The following is a 5,736-nucleotide window of genomic DNA, read 5'->3' on the forward strand; positions in this document are numbered from 1 at the left end:
CATTCTAGCCCCGATGATTCAAGAACGCCCTGATTTCAAGACACTCGATCCGTCTGACATACTTGAGAGGCTCAACACACATGAGTTTCAGATTTCTGAGAAAAGAGATATCTACGGTCCAAACTATGGGCGAACTCGTGCCTTGAAGGCAAAAGCTGTCTCCTCATCTGAAGAAGAATCTGACAACAGTTCTGATGATCCTGAAGACATTGGAAGGGAACTTGCTATGCTTGTCAAGAAGTTCCAAAAATTCACCAAGAAGAAAGGCTTCAGAAAGTCTTCCCGATCAAGCTCAAGGAATGATGAAGCTTCTGCTCATGACTACAAGAAGAAAACATGTCACGAGTGCAAGAAACTTGGCCACTTCATCTCTGAGTGTCCACAGTGGGACAATGAGAACAAAAAGAAGAAGAAGAGCAAGGAATATGACTCTGACGACAAGAAGAAGAAGAAATACTCAAAGTCTTCTTCCAACTCTTCATCAAAGTCTTCATCACACAAGAAGAGCTCATCTGGCAAGGCACGTGCGTTTGTTGGCAAGGAAATGGATTCAGAGGAGGAGTCTGCTTCTGAGGAGGCGGAGGTGGAGTCTGAGGAGGAGTCCGATTCAGGCGTCGCAAGTCTGGCTACAGCATACGTTGCCAAGTCCATCTTCAACACTGAAGACAATGACTTCATCACCGACACCGATGCAAATGACAAGGACTACTCCGCTTCTACCTACTGCTTCATGGCACGCAGTGCCAAGGTAAACACACGCACTACTCACTATCAAACATCTAGTGACGATGACTCTGATTGTGATTCAAAACCCAGCTACAAAACACTTGCTAAAATTGCAACTGAACAACAGAAAGCTATGGAACATATTCAAAAACTGTTAGATAGAAGCGATGATCTATTAGGTGCTGAAATGACTCGATCTGAATCCTTAATTGAAGACATAAAAAATCTTCACGTTAAGTATCAAGAACTTGAAAGTCGTCATGAAACTCTCTCAACAACTCATGGAAGGCTTTCCTATGATTATCTTCAAAGGAAGCAAGATCTTGAGAAATTGAGAGCGGTTCATGAAGATCTTCAAAAGGAAAACGAGTCACTTCACGCCAAACAGATCAGTCCCGCTCAGGAAGGATTTGAACCACCATGTCTTAAATGCATTGAGCGTGATAATGCTACTTCTGTTGCTGAATGTTCTACTGCTACTGCTGTTGCTGTTGCGATATCTTCAACTATTGATGTGGTAACTAACCTCTCTACTGAGGACACCACCGCTATTGCTGATGAGAATGCCAGGTTGAAGACATTGCTTGAAACAGGGATGTACAAAAGTCTTAAAGGGCATCAGACGCTATGTGATGTCCTCAAAAAGCAGATTCTGAACCAAACCCTAGGAAAGAGGGTGTTGGGTTCGTAAGAAAAATGAATGTAGATGGCTCTTACTGGAAACCTGAGCAGTACCCCAAAACCATGTGGGTTGCTGCAAAGGAACCTTTAGCAGATCCATCCAATCTATCTAGCTTCACTTGTGCTAACCCCATTATCATTGATGAATCCTTTGATGCAAACTATATACTGTTTAAGAATCAGAATGGTGAAGTGTTTGCCAGGTACATTGGTACTAACTGCAGGAATGGACCGCCTATGAAGAAGATCTAGGTTCCGAAAAGGTGTCTGGAGAATCTTCCTGTGAATGTCATCATGACACCTCACATGAAGAAGACAAACCTCAGACCAAAGGCTTCATACGGTCCAAAGGCTTCATACAGACAGAGGACTCACCTGGGTCGCACTAACGCAAATGTTTTGCAGGGAAACCATACTCAGGCATATGAATATGAGAGCGGTTCATCAAACTGCCATGTTCATAAGACCAAGAACTATTCTGCTTATTCTTATGAGTACTATTGTCCGCCTGCAAGACTGTTTGCTAGGGCTTCAAAGCCAATATTCTCAGATGATGCACTTAGACTTATTGCTTCTAAGCCACCCTTGAAGATGTGGGTGGCTAAGAAAGCTTAACTCTCTTTTGCAGGGAAAGGTCTCCAACAGAAAACCAAAATCGTCTAACGCTATTGCTAGGGACCTTAAACATCTTGTAGGGCGCAAGATCAAATGCCCAAATGGTCTTACTATGTACTTCATACCTGAATTGCTTGCTACTCTCCCTATTAGTCCTAATCTGGATCTAAGCTTTCATAACCCACTGGTTCGTCAAATGTTTTTGCTTCACAATGCTCTTGGTGAAGCCTATCCCCCTAACTGCACTGTAGGGTACGACACCAGCATCTTCAGAATGGATTATTGATAGTGGGTGTACAAATCACATGACTGGCAAAAGAAGTCTTCTTATGGACTCAACCTTACGTCCATCCGACAAGAGTCACATCACATTTGCTGACACTGGTAAAAGTAAGGTATTGGGTCTAGGTAGAGTTGCAATCTCAAGGGATCAACACATGGATAAAGTCATGCTTGTTGAATCCCTTGGCTTCAACTTAATGTCTGTCTCAATGCTTTGCGATTTGAACATGATCGTAATATTTGGAAAATATCGTTGCCTTGTACTAATGGAATTTAACAAGTCTCTAGTGTTTGAAGGGTATCGAAAAGATGATTTGTACGTGGTAGATTTCTCAGCAGGGCCACAACATGCAGTGTGTCTTCTAGCAAAGGCTTCAGAATGCTGGCTCTGGCATCGGAGTCTTGGGCATGCTGGCATGAGGAACCTCCACACCCTTGCGAAGAAGAAGCATGTCATAGGCATCGAGGGCGTCAAGTTCAAGAAAGATCACTTATGCGGTGCCTGTGAAGCAGGGAAGATGACGAGGGCCAAACATCCCTCGAGGACAATCATGACCACTACTCGACCCTTCGAACTACTTCACATGGATCTTTTCGGTCCCACTCATTACTCAACTCTTACTACTATTACTACTTGTCTCCATGGCTTCGTTATTGTTGATGATTATTCTAGATATACTTGGGTGCACATAATCCTTTACAAGACTGAAGTGCAGGATGTCTTCAGACGCTTCGCCAATCGAGCTATGAACAATTTTGGCGCCAAGATAAAGCACATCAGAAGTGACAATGGCACTGAATTCAAGAACACCGGCCTTGATACATATCTTGATACCTTGGGCATCACACATGAATTCTCAGCCCCGTACACGCCACAGCAGAATGGCATCGTCGAACGCAAGAACAGAACACTAATTGAGATGGCCAGAACGATGCTAGATGAATACAAGACCTCAAGAAAATTCTGGCCTGAAGCCATTGATACTGCATGCCATACAATCAATCGTGTTTATCTTCACAAGCTTCTGAACAAGACATCTTATGAGCTCCTTACTGGCAAGAAGCCAAATGTCAGTTACTTCAGAGTATTTGGCGCAAGGTGCTGGATCAAGGACCCACATCACACCTCAAAGTTTGCACCAAAAGCACATGAGGGTTTTATGCTTGGATATGGAAAGGATTCACACTCCTACAGAGTCTTCAATCTCTTTCATTACAAAGTGGTTGAAACAGTGGATGTGCGGTTCGATGAGACCAACGGTTCACAAAGAGAGCAACTGCCAAATGTGCTAGATGAAGTTCCATCCAGTGAATTAATCAAGCTAATGGGAACTGGAGAAATTATACCTTCTGAAGCTCATCCTGAAGAAGAACTTATCATCTCAGCACCTGATCAACATGAAGACAATGCTCAGCCTGAAGACATTCCTTCTAACAACGACAATGAACAGCAAGGGCAAAGTCTTCACCCTGTACATCCTCGCGTTGCCAATGAAGTGCAGATTGAAAGAATAATTGATAGCATCAATGCACCTGGTCCACTCACTCGTTCAAGGGCAACTCAGCTAGCAAATTTCTGTGGGCACTTCGCATTCGTCTCAATAACAGAACCCATGAAAGTTGAAGAAGCCTTCATGGAACCTGAATGGATTCAAGCTATGCAAGAAGAGCTTCAACAGTTTGAGCTGAATAATGTATGGGAACTGGTTAAGCGTCCTGATCCACAGAAGCACAATATAATAGGCTCCAAATGGATATATCGCAACAAGCAAGATGAGCATGGTCAAGTTGTCAGAAACAAAGCTCGTCTCGTTGCTCAAGGATATACTCAAGTGGAAGGAATTGACTTCGATGAAACATTTGCTCCTGTGGCTAGACTTGAAGCCATACGCATACTGTTGGCCTATGCAAATCATCATAACATACTTCTATATCAAATGGATGTGAAGAGTGCTTTTCTCAATGGCAAGATTGAAGAAGAAGTGTATGTTGCACAACCGCCTGGCTTTGAAGATCCAAAACATCCTGTCATGGTATACAAGCTCAACAAGGCACTGTATGGCCTCAAACAAGCCCCTCGGGGCTGGTATGACACACTCAAATACTTCCTGAAGAGCAAAGGCTTCATACCTGGTTCCCTAGATCCCACTCTCTTCACGAAGACATATGATGGTGAACTGTTTGTGTGCCAAATATATGTGGATGACATCATCTTCGGCTGCACCAATCGGAAGTGCACTGAATTGTTTGGATATATGATGCAAGAGCAATATCAGATGTCCATGATTCAAATATGACAACAACGCAACGGCATCTTCATATCTCAAGAGAAGTATCTCAAAGATTGCCTGAAGAAGTTTGGTATGCAAGACTGCAAAGGCTTCACAACACCAATGCCAGCCAAACATCATCTGGGTCCCGACGACAATGGTAAAGAGTTCGATCAAAAGTTATACCGCTCCATGATTGGTTCTTTACTTTATCTATGTGCATCTAGGCCAGATATTATGCTTAGTGTTTGCATGTGTGCTTGATTTCAAGCGGCACCAAAGGAGTCGCATCACTTAGCTGTGAAGCGAATTCTTCGATATTTGGCTCACACCTCAACTCTAGGATTATGGTATCCAAAGGGCTCAGAGTTTGATCTGGTTGGATTCTCGGATGCTGATTATGCTGGTGACAAAGTTGATCGCAAGTCTACATCAGGCACATGTCACTTTCTGGGACGATCACTTGTATGTTGGTCTTCAAAGAAGCAGAACTGTGTATCTCTCTCCACTGCTGAATCTGAATACATTGCTGCTGGATCTTGCTGCGCTCAGCTTCTGTGGATGAAGCAAACACTCAAGGACTATGGCATTCATCTGAAGCAAGTGCCACTTTACTGCGACAACGAAAGCGCCATCAAGATTGCCAACAACCCAGTTCAGCACTCGAAGACAAAGCACATTGAAATTCGTCATCACTTTCTCAGAGATCATGTTGTGAAGGAAGACATTGATATAATACACATCAACACTGAAGAGCAACTGGCAGATATCTTCACCAAGCCCTTGGATGAGAAGAGATTTTGCAAATTACGGTGTGAGCTAAATATCCTGGAATCCTCAAATGTCCTGTGATCAGGCACACATCCTAACCCTTATGCATATTGATGACTTAGATGTGCAACACACGAAGTAAAGTATATCTTCAATCAATGAAGACATACATTCTAAGTGTGAATACATTAATGTGGAATTTGACTTCGGAGCGCCACGATAATTGTGCGTCGTGTCTGGGTCTAATACTTCCTATACGGTGGGTAACGCCACCACCAAACGTTCTATTCTGAAGTGTTTCACTCATGGCGTTACCTTGCAATGTCTTCACATTTGGTTTGGCTTCGATCTCAGCATATCTTCATGATTATCTTCACTATGTTGATTATAT

This window comes from Triticum dicoccoides, chromosome 6A (assembly GCF_002162155.2).
Source record: "Triticum dicoccoides isolate Atlit2015 ecotype Zavitan chromosome 6A, WEW_v2.0, whole genome shotgun sequence".
Classification (NCBI taxonomy): Eukaryota; Viridiplantae; Streptophyta; class Magnoliopsida; order Poales; family Poaceae; genus Triticum; species Triticum dicoccoides.